Genomic DNA, 18,251 nt, shown 5'->3' on the forward strand with positions numbered 1-18,251 from the left:
TTGGCTGGTGTTTCTGCTGGTGGATTTACAGGTCTTCTGTCCTGCCTTTCTTTGCAGCTGAACCTGCTGGTGAAGGTGGTGCAGCTTCCCAAGCCACATCCAGGACTGAGGCTCTGGGAGATGCTGAGGGTAGGTCAAGGCCTTTCCCCTGGGAGAGCTGCCAGCTCAGAGCCCAAAGCTGGGCCAGGGAGGCAGCGCTGCAGGTGCCAGCACAGAACCATGCACGTGTGTGCCCTCGCCCGCGTGATTCCCTCACCTCTCCTGTGGCTCAGTGGTGCCCATGCAGATCAGCAGAGATGGCAGAAGCTTCTGTGGCTGTTGAGTTACAGGTGTGTCTGCAGATAGGACTTCTCCAGCTCCTTTGCTGATTCCTACACAGAAGCCTGGCAACCATCGCAGGGGTGAGTAGTGTGTCCCTGCTGACCCCACAGGCTGAGCCTTGCTTTTGTAGGATCCATTCCTGGGAAATGGAATTCTGTTGCTCTAAGGTCCTCCGAGGGGGAAGGACCAAGCTACAGGACACCAGAAACCCCATGATGCATCCGAAAACATGAGGCAAATGCTGAAGGAAATGCAGCAGGCAGGAGAAGGTGGGTGCATTTCCCTCATGCTTCCCCTGGGTCTCAGCATCTGGGGGCTTTGGCTGCACATCTGGACACGCCGTGCCTGGCACAGTGGGAAGGGATCCATGGCAGCCTTGCTGCCCCGCTGCTGCTTTCACGCCCTGCAGGGCTGTTTCCCAGCCTGGCCTGGCTGCAGCTTCTGCCCAGCCCCTGCAGGAAGGCATTTGGCATCAGCTGACAGGCCGCCTAATTGCACCACAGGCCTGAGATCCCCTGCAATTTTCCAGTCGCTGGGTAGAATAGAAAGGGCACCAGTTTGGAGAGGGGAGGGCCCTGGCCTTCCCAAAATGTTTATAGGGATTTCCTGATTTTAGAAATGTCTTTGACAAGCATTCCCTCCTGAAGACGCCACCTCCCCAGTGGGGAACTGCCCCTCCTGATCCAGCTGTCCCTCTTCCTTTCTCCAGAAGTGGATGCAGAGGCTGGACATAAGGCGGCGTTTCCCAGAGGAAGCAGTGGTTCCGTGCCAGCCTCTGCTGCAGGAAGAGAGGCGATGCCAGGCACAGGCACAGGAGGTAATTGCTGTGCCTCTCGGCCTGAGCCCGGCTGAGGCATGAGCTGCTCTCGCTGCTGCTTGGCAGTGCAAGGACAGCCTGGACTAGAGCGGCACAGCCCAGGGAATTGTTGCGAGCAGGCGCAGGGCACTCGGTACTGAGCATTCCTGGTGGGGTCCCTCCTTGGGAGACATGTCCTGAAACCTGGCAGTGACTGCATGGGGTGCCCATGGTGGGGAAAGGACAGAGGGGGAGAGCAAGGCTCCAGTGTGTCCTGAGAGGGCCTGGCTGTTTGCCCTTGGGATCTGGGAGCTGTCCCAGCAGAAGGAGGGCAGGAGGGAGTGTAGGAGGGAGGGATGGATACCTGTGTCACTGCCTGCTGCAGTTTTCCCCAGGGTTTTAGAGAGGATTTCCTCTGTGTCTGAGGGAGGGAACCCGGGGGCCCTGCGCTGCTCCAGCCACCCCTCCCAGGGATGTTGCTGAGGGCAGGGAAAGAGTGTGGCGAGTGACCAGGAGGCAGCCCAGAGCTCCCCAGGCCCCTGGGCAGCTTTGGCCATGTCTATTCACATCCGGCTCCCACGGCCTTAGCCGACCCCCTTGCAGTGCCCAGTTCCCTGTGGCAGAAGGGGATCCCTGCACACCCTGGAAAGTGTTCTCATCTGTGCTGCATTGTAGATGAGGGTGCTGGGAAGGCTTCTCCATCAGCTTGGAGGAAGAAAGTTCTGAACCCCTTGGAGCCTCCTGCAGTTATGTTCTCAGTGTGCCACCAAGGAAGAATTGTAGACAAGCGGGCAGGCACCAGGTGACAGAAGCTGTTGTGGCTGTTGTCTTACAGATGTGTCTACAGGGAGGACTTCTCCAGCTTCTCCAGCTCCTACCTTGGATGCTATACGCAAGCCCAGCTCCCATCACAGTGGTGAGTAGTGTGTCCCTGCTGACCTCAAAGGCTGAGCCTTGCTTTTGTGGGATCCATTCCTGGGAAATGGAAATATTTTTCTCTAAGGTACTCCAACAGGGAAAGTCCAAGATAGAACAGATAAGATGTCCCTGCAACCATCCAAACAGATGAGGCAAGAGCTGAAGGAACCCCTGCAGACAAGGCAAGGTGGGTGCATTTCCCTCATGCTTCCCCTGGGACTCAGCAGCCGGGGGCTTTGGCTGCACATCTGGACACGCCGTGCCCGGCACAGTGGGAAGGGATCCATGGCAGCCTTGCTGCCCCGCTGCTGCTTTCACGCCCTGCAGGGCTGTTTCCCAGCCTGGCCTGGCTGCAGCTTCTGCCCAGCCTCTGCCGAAAGGCATTTGGCATCAGCTGTCAGGCAGCCCAAACTGTAACACACCCTGAGATCCCCCACTATATCCAGCCCTCCAGATTAGGAAAAGGGTGGCTGTTTGGAGGTGGAAGTGCTCTCATCATGCCACCATAACCTGGCCATTTTCCTGCTCCATAAATTTCACAAATATTACCTCTGATGCCACCGCCCAAGTGGGGAACAGCCCCATCTGATGCAGCTGTCTCCCTTCTTTTGTCAAGAGATGGGCATAGTGCTTCAGTGGAAGGTGGCATTTCTTGAAGGAAGCACTCCATCTTCGGTGCCAGCCCCTGCTGCAGGAAGGAAGGCGATGGCAGACACGGGCACAGGCACAGCAGGTAATTGCTGTGCCGGGCTCAGCCCTGGCTGGGGCTGTGTAGCAGCAGCTCTTCCCCCAGGGCCTGCCCTTGCCCAGCCCGGCAGCAGCCAAAGCTGGAGGCGCCTTGGCTTCCAGGCCTCTGGAGCTCGTTCAGAGCCCCGGGGAAACGGGACTGGTGCAGCAAGGTCCCTGGCGCTGCAGCTGCTGCGGAGCTGGCCCTGAGTGCCCAGAGGCCCAAGGCACAGGAGCAGCCCCGAGCGGGAGCCCTGCCGCCAGCCCAGGGCCAGAGCCAGCCCTGGCACACAATGGAAACAGTTCTCATCTTGGTTTGCTTCCAGACTGGGATGCTGGGACAGTTCCTCCATTAGCCTGGCACTCTGAAGTTGTGATGCCCTCCAAGCATTCAGCAGGTATGTTCTAACTGTCCCACCAAGGCGTAATGTTTGACTGACTGGTAAGAAGCAGGTGACAGAAGGTTCTGTGGCTGTTGTGTTACAGGCGTGTCTGCAGGGACGACCTCACCAACTCCTACCTTGGATACTGCACAAAAGCCCAGCTCCCATCACAGGGGTGAGTAGTGTGTCCCTGCTGACCCCAAAGGCTGAGCCCTGCTTTTGTGGGGTCCATTGCTGGGAAATGGAAGTACTTTCTCTTAAGGTCCTCTGACAGGAGAGACCAAAGACATGGCAGGCAGGAAATTCCAGGACCCATTAGAAATCATGTGGCAAATGCTGAAGGAATGTCTGCAGAGGAGGCAAGGTGGGTGCATTTCCCTCATGCTTCCCCTGGCACACAGGAGCTGGGGGCTTTGGCTGCACATCTGGACACGCCGTGCCCGGCACAGCTGGAAGGGATCCATGGCAGCCTCGCTGCCCCGCTGCTGCTTTCACGCCCTGCAGGGCTGTTTCCCAGCCTGGCCTGGCTGCAGCTTCTGCCCAGCCTCTGCAGGACGGCATTTGGCATCAGCTGACAGGCAGCCCCAATTGCACCACAGTCCATGCCCACCCTCAGATCCCCTGCAAATTCCTTCTGTCCAGGCAGATCAGATGTTGGGGCTGTTTGGGGAAGGAAGCAGTCTTGGGTTGTCCCAATATCCTGGGTGTTTTCTGATCCTTATCCATTCCTTTCACAAGTGATGCCTCACCTTCCCCATTCCCAGTGAGGAATGTTTCCATCTGATCCAGCTGTCTCTTTTCCATTTTCCAGAAATGAAAGGAGAGCCTGTGCAGAAGGAAGCATTTCGTGGAGGAAGCAGTGGTTCCGTGGCAGCCTCTGCTCCAGGAAGGGAGGCCATGCCAGGCACAGACACAGGAGGTAATTGCTGTGCCTCTGGGCCTGAGCCCTGCTGAGGCTTGAGCTGCCCTCTCTGCTGCTTGGCAGTGCGGGCACAGCCTGGACTAGAGCGGCACAGCCCAGGGGAATTATCCCGAGCAGGCTCAGGGCACTCGGGTCCTGAGCAGTCCTGCTGGGGTCCCTCCATGGGAGACATGTCCTGAAACCTGGCAGTGACTGCACGGGGTGCCCATGGTGGGGAAAGGACAGAGGGGGAGAGCAAGGCTCCAGTGTGTCCTGAGAGGGCCTGGCTGTTTGCCCTTGGGATCTGGGAGCTGTCCCAGCAGAAGGAGGGCAGGAGGGAGTGTAGGAGGGAGGGATGGATAGCTGTGGCACTGCCTGCTGCAATTACCCCAGGGCTTTAGGGAGGATTTTCTGTGAGTTTGAGGGAGAGAGCCCCAGGGCCCTGGGCTACTCCAGCCACCCCTCCCAGGGATGTTGCTGAGGGCAGGGAAAGAGTGTGGAGAGTGATGAGGAGCCAGCCCAGAGCTCCCCAGGCCCCTGGGCAGGTTTGGCCATGTCCATTCCCATCTGGGTCCCATAACCTTACCCGACCCCCTTGCAGTGCCCTTTTGCCTGTAGCATTAGGGGTTCCCAGCATGCCACAGATATGGTTCTGATCTCTGCTCCCTTTTAGACTGGAATCGTGACATGGGTTTTCAGGAAGTCCTGATGAAGGATGGTTTGAAGTTCCTGGAGGATGCTGGAAGCAAGTTTTCATTCTGCCTTTCCTGAGTGAATAATCAGGATCAATGCAGCAAAAGCTCATTTATAGACCCTTTCCCTTAACATTATGTAAGGGCTGAAGGATTCTGAGAATCTTTCCCTGCTCCCTTCTGGAGCCCTGAGGAATCCCACAGGATCGCTGTCAGTGGGAGGAAGGAGCATTGATCTTTCAATCCTCCTCCCGTGTGCTGTGCCAGTGTGTCCTTCCGTGTGCTCTGTGCAGCCACAGAGAGGAGCAGAGAGGGAAGGGGCCGGGCCCAGGGCTGTGCCCCGGGGCTGAGCCTTGTGGGCAGCCTGAGGATCTCCTGCAGTGCCACAGGAGCTCTTCTGTCCTGCCTTTCTTTGCAGCTGAACCTGCCGGTGAAGACCCCACATCCAGGACTGAGTCTCTGGGAGATGCTGAGGGTAGGTCAAGGCCTTTCCCCTGGGAGAGCTGCCAGCTCAGAGCCCAAAGCTGGGCCAGGGAGGCAGCGCTGCAGGTGCCAGCACAGAACCATGCACGCGTGTGCCCGCACCCTGCACGATCCCCTCACCGCTGCTGCGGCTCAGTGGTGCCCGTGCAGATCAGCAGAGATGGCAGAAGCTTCTGTGGCTGTTGAGTTACAGGTGTGTCTGCAGGGAGGACTTCTCCAGGTCCAGGGCTGGATGCTTGGCCCCAACCCAGCTCCCATGGCAGGGGTGAGTAGTGTGTCGCTTCTGACCTCACAGGCTGAGCCCTGCTTTTGTGGGATCCATTCCTGGGAAATGGAACTACTTTCTCTTAAGGTCCTCCAAAAGGAAAGACCCAAGATACTGCAGCCAAAACATCTCATGAGGCAGATGAATTCCTGAGACAAACACAGAAGCAAGCACCCCGAGGACAAGGTGGGTGCGTTTCCCCCATGCTCCCCCTGGGAGTCAGCAGCCAGGGGCTTTGGCTGCACATCTGGACACGCCGTGCCCGGCACAGCAGGAAGGGATCCATGGCAGCCTCGCTGCCCCGCTGCTGCTTTCACGCCCTGCAGGGCTGTTTCCCAGCCTGGCCTTGCTGCAATTCCTCCCCAGCCTCTGCAGGATGGAATTTGGCATTAGCTGATAGGGTGCCCCAACTGTACCGTGGGCCTGAGATCCCCTGCCATTTCCCAGTCTCTGAGAAGATCAGGAGGTGCAGCTGTTTGCACAAGGGAGTGCACTGGCCCAGCCCCAGTTACCTGGGCTTTTTCCTGATCTTTACCTGTGACTTAGACAAGCATTGCCTCATGAAGGTGCCACCTCCCCAGTGGGGAATATTTGCATTTGATCCAGTTGTCCCTTTTTTCCTTTTTCAATTGATGGACCAAAAGGCTGATCAGGAGGAGGGACACTCAGGGAGAAGCAGTGGCTCATTGGCAGCCCTAGCTGCAGGAAGGAAGGTGATGGCAGAGACGGGCACAGGCACAGCAGGTAATTGCTGTGCCGGGCTCAGCCCTGGCCGGGGCTGTGTGGCAGCAGCTCTTCTCCCAGGGCCTGCCCTTGCCCAGCCCGGCAGCACCCAAAGCTGGAGGCGCCTCGGCTTCCAGGCCTCTGGAGCTGGTTCAGAGCCCCGGGGAAATGGGACTGGTGCAGCAACGTCCCTGGCGCTGCAGCTGCTGCGGAGCTGGCCCTGAGTGCCCAGAGGCCCAAGGCACAGGAGCAGCCCTGAGCGGGAGCCCTGCCGCCAGCCAGGGCCAGAGCCAGCCCTGACTCCCGACTGGGCAGGGGCTGCGCTGGGTCCTGACAGGGCCTGAGCCTGTCCCCTGGGGCTGGGGGAGCTGTCACGGGGCAGGGAGGGCCAGGGCTGGCAGTGGCTGCTCAGGGATGGCTTTGGCCCGTGTCCCTGGCAGCAGCCACTGCCCAAGCAGCTGCGCTGCCCCCGGGCTCTCCTCCCGGCCTGCTGGGCTTTGTTGGCTGGCACAGCCTGTGCCAAGGGCCGGCAAGGTGCCTGCAGGCCCCAGCTCTGGGGGAAACAGAGAACGTCCTGCCCGTATCCACCATGCTGCCAGCTCAGCAGTGCAGCACAGCACAGGCTCACGCTCCCCATTGCTCCCACAGATGCAGCCAGCATCACAAGACCTTTTCCCAATGCCCAGGATGGCCTCGGAAGGGGTTTCTGTCAATGAACAGGCTGCTGGCTAGGGTTTCTGGCAGGCGTGCTGTATTTGGATCTTGTCTTCTTGTTGTTCTGCATTGGAATCTGGTATTCCTGGAACAAAAAACAGTGAGTGTTTTATTGCCTGCCCCCTCCAACAGCTTCTTTTCAAAGTCCAGCGTGGACAGGGAACATTCCCATTGAGGCTGCAGTGGGGTTGTGGCCAGTCCATGATTGTCCAAATAACTCTGCTGAGGGTTCTGCTGCTGCCCAGTGCTTCCATTGGCCTCTCAATTGCTGGGCCTTGTCCTGGGGGCCCCGCTGGGGCTGCAGCCAGAGCTGGCTCCTACTGAGGCTGCCTGGCCAAGAGCAGCCCCAGGGGCACAGGGCAGAGGCAGAGGGAGGTGGGGAGGAGAAAGAGCAGGGCCGAGGTTGCCCTTGAAAGGCCGAGGTGCTCTGGGGCCCGCTCCTGGCCAGGGACCCTGCCCAGAGCCGTGCCCTGCTGGCCGGGGCCTTGAGGGGCAGCTGTCCAGCTGGGCCCAGCTGTGCCAGCAGCTCCAGCCGTGCTGGGGAGCCTTGCCAGCTCTGGGCCCTGCTGTGCATGAGGGTCCCTGTGTGCCACTGCCAGCTGGGGCCTCAGCCACCTCCTCTCTGCACAGGAGCACCTCGGGACAGGAGTTGGAAGACGGTGGCTGCACCTCACACCCAGAAAGCGTGGGCAGCTCCTCCAGCAGCAGGAACGGCCCGGACAGCCCTCTCAAGTGTTCCGCGAAGAGGACCCCAGAACAACAGTCTACGAGGGAACCTCCTTTTACCCTGTAGATCCCACTTCCACCTGCTCTCCCCATGGGCCTCCCCAAGCTGCCTTCATCCCTTTTTTTATCTTTGTCTGTCCCATCCCAGCCAACTCGAGTACCTCTAGGGACCCCAGGACCAGCCCAGCACCCTCCAGCCCTTCCTGAGATCAACACATGCCTTCCTCTGCCCCTGAGCCCCCTTGCCTTTCCCTCTAGGAATCACTGAAGGTGACACCCCCCCCACCCCCCCAGCTTGCAGGTTAGGCAATGGCCTATTCTTCTGTTGAAATAAAGAGAAGGATCTTTGTTCTGGTTGGAAAGCAAAACCAGTGAGAGACTCCAAGTCAGAAATACAATTTATTAGAAAAAGGGAAAAAAATCAAAACACATGCAATAATACAAAGGAAAAACCACTGACAGAGTCAGAATACAGCCTGCTGACACCCTGCTAGTTAGGGTGGTGGTAGCAGTCCAGATGAAATGGACTTGTGGAAGTGGTGATCCTGTAGAAACAATCTGGTAGCTCTCATCCTCTGGAAAAGCAGTGGGTAAGGGCCACGGTTCCTCTGGGAATCCAGTGGAAAGACTGCTTGTTGTGTCCCAAAACCCAGATTATATCCAGCTGGGGATGCTTAGCTCCTCCCCCATGGGCAGAGCATCTCACAGTGGGCTGATATCATTCTGCCTCATGCTGTGGGTCCTTGATTAGCCATTAAACAGAAATGGCTCTGGGAGGGAGTTATTTCTGAGTCATGTGGCAAGACATTGATGGGCCCATTAACAGGAGATAAGGAAGAAACAATGCCCCTCCTGGTTTCAGCAGCTCTTGAGGATGGGATTAGAATACATCTTTACACTGCAACCTAGGACAAGTGGTCACCCCAGTGTCCAGGTGGCAGCAGCAGCAAAGCCCACCCAGCACCAGCACTGACTGAGCTCCATGCCCAGGAGGAGCCGTGGATGCCCACGGTGTGGGCAGGCAGAAGCCAGGCAGGGGCTGCTGTTGAAATGGAGGTTTTTGGGGGGGTTCAATTAAGTTAGCAATATATGGACTAAGCATTTAAATTTTAAATTGTAGAATTATGTGTTGAATTTTAACCTTTTACTTAAGAAACCTCTGCCATGGTACAAAGGGCATAGGAAAATGCAAATTTCTGAAGCTTCTTGCTATGAAGGACAATACCAGTGTCATAAATAGGACAGGAGATCTTTCTCCTTTTTAATGCCTTTATTAAAAACATTCAGCTCAGGTTGTGGGAAACGACAGGTCGCCCGCACCCCCGCTGCTCCCAGGAGTGGCACGGAGGAGGAGGATGATGCAGCTGTGTCCGCTGGTATGCAGGCAGAGCTGGGGCTTCCGTCCTCAAGGGAGTAGTGGGAATTCTGCTTTTTTGGTCTAACATTCCAGGTCCTCTTCCTAGCTGACATCCTTTCAGGTTAGGGTGAGGAGTAAAAAGGATCTTAGCAGATACTAAGGATTAAGTTCCTCACCTTTAGACATTCCTTAGGTTTCATAATTCCATGTTGGCTTGTTGTTTTTAGGAGTTTTTTTCCTGGAAAATTGCAAACTTTGGTGAAATGCATTCTCATCTGCATACTAGCTCTGATGTCACCTCCCCCTGCTACCTGCTTGCTCTGGGGAAGCAGCAGGGGGACAATTGCGCTTGATTTCTAACCATTAACAGGTAATTGAAGAAAAACTATTAACAAGAGGTGATTGCAACATGAAGCTATCAACCTCAAATAGTCAACACTTCAACTCCCAAAAACTGGCCCAACCTGTTTAACTTTGCAGCCTTAAAAAAAATGGATAATTTGTGGGGGCGAACACCCCAGGTGTGGAGACACGAGGCTTGACTCCATTTCAGAAGGCTGATTTATTTTCTCGTTCATTCTATTAAAATACTACATTAAAGCTATACTAAAAGAACAGAGAGGAAAAAATGATCAGAAGGCTACAAAGAAGAAGAATAGAATAGAATAGAATAGAATAGAATAGAATAGAATAGAATAGAATAGAATAGAATAGAATAGAATGCATAACAAAAATCTTGTGACTGCTCACAGGCTCAACACAGTTGGCTGTGATTGGTCATCAAGTGAAAACAATCCACATGGAGCAATGGAAGATGCACCTGTTGCACTCCACAGCAGCAGATAGTTATTGTTTACATTTCTTTCCTGAGGCCCTCAGCTCCTCAGGAGGGGAAAAATCGCAGGAAAGGATTTTTAATAAAATATCATAGCTACAGATCACTTTTTTACTCATAACACCAGGAGAAGACCAGGGAATGCAAGAAGCCTAGACTAAGGAGCTCCACTGTCTCCAAGCTGATCCAAACCAACAGACGTACTCAGATAAGCACCAAGGGACCACAGTGCATGCAGAAAGGAGAGAAGTTCAAAAGTTCAGTCATGAGGAAGACCACAGCCTTCGGCCTCAGAGACCACCAAAGACCCCAGTGTGACCACCACAGGAAACAACGTGTGCCCAGGAGGGTGTGGATCTCATCGCCATGTGAGGGGAGGACAGGCGGGGCCAGGGGTTGAATGTGCATGAAGAGATTGTGTAATGTCTTGCATATGGAACATGTTTGTGAACAAAGATGTGGCTCGGACCAGGGCTCGGGGCACAAGTTTTCACGAGAGCCATCTCGCTTGTGCCAGGCCCTGACACGCATACCCACTTCATAACTACATCCGGTTGTGGAGTCTATTTATTCCACATATCGCTTCACTTGGCAACCCAGATGGGAGTAACTCTGCTCACCTGCTGGTCCGGCTGGGCACAGACCCTCTCAGGTGTGCCACGGGACTCTTCCCCGGGAGAGACTCGGTGCCTTGGCTGTACACTGCGGGGAGCAGACCACAGCGCATTGCGACTATGGACAGAAGTGGTTTGTATTCCTTTCACTTTTTTTAGGGTTGGCTACTGATAAGTCACATAAAAGACGCCTTTGTGTGCAGTTTTGCACAAGCAGTTTGCAAGCCATCGTCTGCCGGGGAGAGGCCGGTGGCTGGGGGTCCCCAGCTGACAGAGCAGCTGGCGGAGCATTGGTTTGAACTGTGATTGTGTATGGTTATCACGTCCGGACGTGCGTGCTTGTGTGTGTGTGTGGGTGTGAGTGAATGGTGAAACACGCTGCGGGGAGTGAGGTCTTGGTTTAGTTTCTCTGGTAAGTGTTATGAATAGAAAATTGTATTTTTTTTAGTTTCAGAGTTAAAAAAAAAAAAAAAAAAAGGCAAGTCAAACCGGTCAGACTCCTTTAGGTTCCCTGCCAAAAGAAAAGCTCTTCGAATACCTGTTAATGGCCGGTGATTAACTGATTGTTTCCCTGATGCTGGCCACTTACCAAAAAAAAAAGACACCAGGACAGACCCCTCTGAGGTAAAGAAAATAGGAGTGACATCGGAGCCAGTATGCAAATAAGAAATGCAGTGCACCTTGGGTTTTTACAGTTTTACAGTTTTTACAAGAAAAACCCCTAAAATCACGAGCCAACAAGTGACTTAAGTGACGTCTAAGGATGGGAGCATAGTCCCGTACCTGCTTGGACCTTTTTATTTTCTCACCCTAACCTGAAAAGAAACTGATTAAAGAGACCCCCCGGGTTTTTAAACAAACAAACCAAGGACTCCACGACTCTCCTGTGAGGACAGAGTCCCCAGTTCTGTCTGCAGACCAGTGGACAAAACTGCATCATCCTCCTCCTTCGTGCCACGCCTGGGAGCAACGGCGGCGAGGGTGCAACCCGTCAATTTCTCCCCACCTGAGCTGATTCTTCTTAATAAAGGCATTAAAAAGGAGAAAGATCTCCTGCCCATTTATTTCAGTAACTGTGGTTTTTCAAAGAACATTTCAAGGGCGCCGGGTCGCCGTGAGCGTGGCGCAGGTCGGCGCAGCGGGCAGAGGCGGTGCAAAGCTGGGGCAGCGGCGGCCAGCCAGCAGCGCCTGGGAGAGCAAGGAGCGCATGCCCAGCGCAGGCAGCCCCTGGCCGGCAGCACATGCGTGGTGCAGGGCGGCTCTAATGAGTGGGGCCAGCGCGGTGCAGGGCCATGAGCCGGGGCTTACCAAATTGCTCTCGGGGCAGCGGGCCGACAGCACGGCTGGCAGGCACTTGGGGCATAAGCCGCGGTTTGTAGGGTTGCTTTGGACACCGCTAGCTGATAGCACAGCTAGCAGGAGCATGGCACAAGTCGGCATTTGCAAGCAAGCGCCGCTGGTTGGTAAGGGGCAGGAACCACCTGAAGGCAGCCAGCAAGCCCGCCTGGGCTAAGAGTTAAGTGTTTGCAGTGCGATAACACTGCCCTTCAGTCTTGACAGCTGTTACTAGGAGAGCCTTTGCATTAAGGGGTTTGCTGGGGTTGTTTTGGGTTTGTTTTTTTTTTTTTTCTACAAGCGAGAGGTGATTTGCCCACGGTGGCTGTCTAACTTCAAGCCTGGGCCAGGAGAGCCCGGACTCCGTGACATGCTCTACACAGGTGGTTTCAGCTTGAACCGAGTCAGTCTCTTCATTCGTCAGGGGCTGGGTAGTCATAGAACGGGAGGATGGAGGGAGAGACAGAGTGTTCTTGGGAGGGATATACCGCAGTTCAACACGTTGCTATAGAGCCTTTGACTGGGAACACCCCGCAGCTGAAAGAGTGCTTAGAAACGCCTTGACCTGGGGGCTTGAAGGGGTGATTCCCTGTTTTGTGTGCAGACTGACAGCTTTTCACTGGGAGCCAGACTGGCACACAGCTTGGGTTCTCCTTCAGTGCAGAAAGTGTCAGAGGAGGTGGTATTGTGTTTCATATAGACAGAGACCTGCATGCCATGCATGTACTCCTGAACTGCCAAGATTCCCCACTGTGTGAGTGCTTTACCTACTACATTGATGTCTCTGGTCTCCGTCATGAGGTCTTGCACTTGGTTTCGAACTTGCTGAATGCTGGCATGTATGGAGGTGCTTTTAGATGTTAAATTAAAATAGCACAGACCAGCAAAGTCCTGACAGCTGTGACCGTGCGCCAGAAGGAGAAAATCAATGTCAGCTGTATTTTGTAGGGTGGCGTGCCTGGTGGTTTCTTCTTCCATGAGCAGATCTGACAGGGCTGCGGAGGCAGCTTTGGCCTGATGGCTGAGCCAACACCCCAGGTGGGAAATTTCACCGAGAGCCTTTGCAGCTGCGTACCAAGGTAGAAAAATGGATGCAGAGACTCTTTTGGATTCGCTCCAATTATAAATTTTGTCATCGCAATTTGGGTCGAATTGACTGTAAGATTTCTTTTTGATGCCAATCGTTCTTGATTCTGCCAATTTATAATTTGTGATGTGTTTGGGGTGAGGACAGTCAGCTGTTCGAGGCTGCAGGGACCTCCTTTGATCTCTGATGGGATCCCTGCCCACACTCTGTCACCGCAGATAAGAAACACGCCTCTCGGTGACACTCTGGGAACATTACTGGACTCAGATGGTGTGCTAGAGGTATAGTTGCACCATGTGGCTGAATTATACTTTCTGCTATTAGGTGTTACATCTTTCTGAGTTATTGTGCCTGAGACTGCAGAGTCATGCCAAATGGGTGTGTTTTGTAGATAGAAAAACCTAACACAGTATGCAGCTGGAGCAGAGCCCAAGAGATCTAACTCCTGAGGCTCTTGTCTGGCATGTGGTAAAATCTTTGTCCAGGTGTCCCAGGTGTCAACCGGATTTGGTTTCTTCCCCGCATATGGATAATCTTTTTGCGACAGAGGCATTCCCACCAGGCACGTAGATAGAGGATTGTCCACGCTGCCCATTGACAAGCAGATCTTGTTTCAGAGTTTTCGCCAGATTCTGCCATACATTTTCTGTCGGTTGTTGCACCATCCACCCTTCTGCTATCCACGGATGGAGCAGAATGGTGATTGCAGTGAAAAGCACTTGTTTGAATTTCATTCTTTCCCGGGTGGCCTTCCAGGGTGATTTTGCTGTAGCAAATAGCAAGAGAAACATATGACATTAAATTTCTGTACACTCTTTCAGTCACTCTCCTCACCCTCCCCCTTTTCTAATAATCGTAGGACACAAGCAGGAAAGAGAGGCGTGGGGACTTGTGGGATGGGTTGGGGGCAAGGTATGTGGGAAAAGGGATAGGGATAGTTGGGGAGGAAAGGAGGGGTTCTGCAGCAAGGTATGAGAGGGGAAAATATTTTTTTGTGATGAGAGTTCGTGCTACAATTTTGGGAATTCTGGTCTTCTTCTTCCGATGCTTCCAAGCGACTGCATCTGCTGCGGTGTCTGGCTGATCAGATGCAGCTTGGCTTTTCCTGGGTGGGTCAGCAGGCTGATCTGCATCCTGGTAGGTTTTGACAAAGTGGCCTGGAATCCAGTTCGGCCCTGTTTCTGTTGAAACGCACACGTACCCTTGGCCCCAGGTTATTAGTGGAAAAGGACCTTTAATTTGGTGGGACTCAGGGTCTCTGATGAGCACAGGTGGGTGTTCTTTGAGATGGGCAAATGTGTTGTTATGCAAATGCCAAAGGATTGGAGGATTTGGCTCTTTTGAATGGCAGTTAAGAAAAGTGAGCACATATAGTGCTTTGCAGAGTCTTTCTTGAGGTGTCATTAAAAGGGCAGAATCTTTTTGTAAACCTAACAGGTTGTTAATTTCTTTGTGTGTGCCTTCTATTATTGATTGTCCCTGAGGGTTGCGAGGAATGCCGGTGGGATGGGGATTTCCCCAAGCTGAGAGAAAATTTTGAAATGCTTTGGAGGTGTAACTTGGTTCATTATCTGTCTTAATCTTTTTTGGAACTCCTAGGGTAGCAATGGCCATGTAAAAGTGCTTGGTGACATCTTTGGCTTTCTCTCCTACATGCAGAGATGCAAAGATTGCACCAGAAAATGTATGTATACATACGTGAATATATTTTAATTTCCCAAAACATGGGTAATGAGTAATGTCTGACTGCCACAGGTCAAATGCATTCAGTCCCCTAGGACTGATACCTGTTAATACTGTTGGAAGGGCATGGGATTGGCAATTTGGACATGTGGCTACAATGGCACGGGCTTGTTGTTGTGACAATTTCAACTGACGTGCCAGGGCTGGCATGTTTTGGTGGTAGAACAGGAGGCTCAATTGTGCTTGTTTAAAAATGTTAGGTAAAGTTGGTGAAGTAATTGTGGTGGTGACTGTCATTGCCAATGCATCTGCCCTCTGGTTCCCCTCAGTAAGGAAGCCAGGCATGTCGGTGTGGGATCTTACATGTAGAATATGATAGGGTTGCTCTCCATGAGAGATGAGCCAGATGAATTCTGAAAGCAAGGAAAACAGCTGTTTCTTTTGCACGTCTTTGAGCAGAGCATGCTCTGCTCCATCAGCTATCCCGGCAACATAAGATGAATCAGTCACTAAGTTAAATGGTTGCTGGAATATCCTGAAGGCCCTCACAACTGCAAAAAGCTCTGCAATCTGGGGGGAACCTTCGATGGTCTGAACATCAGATTCCCACTTTTGAGTGTTCAGGTCTTTCCAGGTAAATACCGATCTGTGGGACCTGCCAGACCCATCAGTGAACACTGTGACAGCGCCTTTAATAGGAAGATGACTTTGGAAAGTTTTTGGAACTAAATGGAATGAATCTTTGAATAATTTGTGCTTTGGGTAGTGAATTGAGACTTTCCCGAGATAGCTATCTAAAGCAATTTGGATGTTTTCATTTGTTTTTAATAAGGCGTCCAATTGATCTAACTTCAAAGGCAGGTAAATGCATGAGGGATCACAGCCTGCGGGGCTTCAGAGGCGATGGTGACTTTTGGCAATTAATTTTGCTAGCAACTCTGATGGTGTATACACTGTTTTCGCAGGCTGATGTGGGAGAAACAACCACTCGAGTATGATGAGTGAGTCTTTCTGTGTCGTGTCCCACTGAAATAGGAGCCCATGAAAGTGTGGGCACTTACCCAGGATGACAAATTCAATCGGAAGGTTTTTTCTGACATGTTGAGCCTGTCGTGTCCTCATTGCCTCTGCTACTTTCTGCAATGTTTCCTCTGCCTCTGGTGTCAGGGTCCGTGGGGCTGTGGGGTCGGTGTCTTTCTTCAGCAAGGAGAACAGTGGAGCCAGCTCTTGCCTTGTCAAGCCGAGCAAAGGCCAGACCCAAGTGATGATCCCACAAATGCGTTGAATGTCCTCTAGGGTCTGTGGCTGTTCATTAATAGAAAAAATCTGTGGTGTTACAGTTCTCCCAGTGATGAGATACCCAAGGTATGTCCACAGTGCTGACATTTGTATTTTGTCCTGAGCAATTACAAAACCTGCTTTCTCAATAGTAGAAACAGTCTTTTCGAGAGCGGCACTAAGGTATCTTTTGGTGGCAGCACAAATAAGTATGTCATCCATGTAATGGAGTATGATTGCTTCAGGAAACTGATTCCTGACAGGTGATAAAACCTGAGCAACCTACATTTGGCATAACACGGGGCAGTTTTTCAATCCTTGAAAAATTGAGGATTGATACCCATTGATACCTTTTAAAAGTCTCACTTCTGTTCAGAGATGGTACTGAAAATGCAAATCTGAGGGCATCTCCTGGGTGAAGTGGGATGTTAAAGAAGCAGTCCTTGATAGCAAGGACAGCAAGCTGCCAATCGTGGGGAAGCATAGAAGGGGAGGGGAGGCCAGGCTGAAGGGGGCCATATCTTGAATAACCTCATTAATTTTTTGAAGGTCTTGGAGCAGATGCCAACTGCTTTTGCCAAGCTTTCGGATGACAAAATCTGAGGTATTCCACGGGCTAGTTGATGTAACTAATTGCCCGAGTTTTTCTTGCTCCTTGACTGATTCGATGAGCACATTTAATTTGTCTGATGGGCTGGGCCACTGATCCACCCACACTGGAACATTGGTTTTCCAATTCAATGGTGGGGAAGTTTGCTCTGCAGTGGCCCATGCTAAAAATCCCACTTGGGGTCAGGGATATCAAGGTGGGCACCCCACTGGGATAAAACATCCCTGCCTAATAGAGAGATATTGGATGACACGACAAATGGTTGGATGGTGGAGACTTGCCCCTCGGGCCCCTCTACGCTTACCAGATGAGGACTTTGCATGGAATTGACAGCTCCACCAACACCGGAGATTGTGCCACAAGGGGACACCAGCGCCCAGTCGCGGGGCCACTTTGCCCTGGGGAGGATAGTAACGTCCACTCCTGTGTCAGCCATGAGATGAAGTTCAATGGATTTCCCATTTTTGGAAATACAAGAATCAATCAGGGGTTTGTCTTTACAAATCTAGTGACATGCAAACGCATCAAAATTTGAATCAGGTTCAACCTCTGAATCCTGGCCGGTTAAAATTAACATTTGTGCAAAAGGTGCAAATTTTAACAATGTAAATGGTGGATTGTAACAAACAACTGACACAGTAATTTCATTGCCTGGATTTACAGTCACAACTTCTGGTAATATACTTACCTGATCTGGAGTGTGTTCACTGTCCCCAAACAGCAGGACTGTAGTTGGTTGAGGGTGGAAAGGGGGCTCAAGGTACCCAGCTGGAACTCAAACTAGATCTTCGTCGGGGAAAAGTAGAGGGACAGAACTTACTAACACTGGTCGGAGGCTTGGGGGAAAGTTCCGGGTTCTGCGGAAGAACCGGAGTCCGTCCTCATGACTGCGGTCCTCTGCGAGGAGCCTGTTGGGGCGGGGGACTCCTGGATGGCTGGCAGCTGAGGTGGGCTTTGCAGGCAAGGCCGGTAATTTGCTGTTGTTGCGCGGCGTGGCCCCGCGCTCTGCCAAGTGTTTCCCTGGATCAGCTGATAATATTGCTGCTGAAAGTTGTATGTGGGCTGATAGGGCTGTTGCAAAGGAGGAGGCCTAGGAGGTGGAACATAGTTAATAAATTGCCCAACAGGAAGGTGAGGACAGTCTTTCTGGAAATGTCCAAGTTGGGCACAGTAAAAGCAACGGACATTGCTAATGTTTGTCATGGCTTCCCTCACTCCCTTACTCACTGCAAAAGACACCAGGGCCAGCACTTTGGGGACAGAGGCTCCTGTTCAGGGTGGTGGCAGTATGTCCCTAGCAACAAGCTGATAATGCAGCTGTGGCAGGGATGTTGGACATGGCTTGGGGATGGCTGATGAGAGGCGCAGGTACAGGTACAGGTCTCCCTGATGGAAATCTTTGGCCAATCTTGTGAAGCTGCAGAGATGCTCCTGTGGAGAGAGGAGGTGGCTGAGGCCCCAGCTGCCAGTGGCACACAGGGAGCCTCCTGCACAGCAGGGCCCAGAGCTGGCAAGGCTCCCCAGCACGGCTGGAGCTGCTGGCACAGCTGGGCCCAGCTGGACAGCTGCCCCTCAAGGCCCCGGCCAGCAGGGCACGGCTCTGGGCAGGGTCCCTGGCCAGGAGCGGGCCCCAGAGCGCCTCTGCCTTTCAAGGGCAACCTCGGCCCTGCTCTTTCTCCTCCCCACCTCCCTCTGCCTCTGCCCCGTGCCCCTGGGGCTGCTCTTGGCCACAATTGCTAATGCGTGATTGTTCTCTCAGGAAAGGGACATGGAGAAGCTGCCTCCAGCATGCAGCATGATCTTC

General features: G+C 53.0%; 3 long non-coding RNA genes across 3 annotated transcripts; all 3 read left to right on the forward strand.

Moving 5' to 3' along the window:
• Nucleotides 1-234: 234 nt before the first annotated feature.
• Nucleotides 235-1,129, forward strand: LOC135308281 (uncharacterized). The gene is made up of 3 exons (XR_010368802.1): nt 235-329; nt 452-590; nt 1,031-1,129. It is a non-coding gene; the product is annotated as an uncharacterized LOC135308281 (long non-coding RNA).
• Nucleotides 1,130-1,818: 689 nt separating this feature from the next.
• Nucleotides 1,819-2,768, forward strand: LOC135307063 (uncharacterized). The gene is made up of 3 exons (XR_010367804.1): nt 1,819-2,033; nt 2,121-2,222; nt 2,652-2,768. It is a non-coding gene; the product is annotated as an uncharacterized LOC135307063 (long non-coding RNA).
• A 316-nt stretch (nt 2,769-3,084) lies between these two features.
• On the forward strand, nt 3,085-4,063 carry LOC135307423 (uncharacterized). Its single transcript, XR_010368141.1, has 3 exons — nt 3,085-3,159; nt 3,248-3,508; nt 3,956-4,063. It is a non-coding gene; the product is annotated as an uncharacterized LOC135307423 (long non-coding RNA).
• Nucleotides 4,064-18,251: the final 14,188 nt, after the last annotated feature.

Source organism: Passer domesticus, chromosome 9, assembly GCF_036417665.1.
Source record: "Passer domesticus isolate bPasDom1 chromosome 9, bPasDom1.hap1, whole genome shotgun sequence".
NCBI classification, from domain to species: domain Eukaryota; kingdom Metazoa; phylum Chordata; class Aves; order Passeriformes; family Passeridae; genus Passer; species Passer domesticus.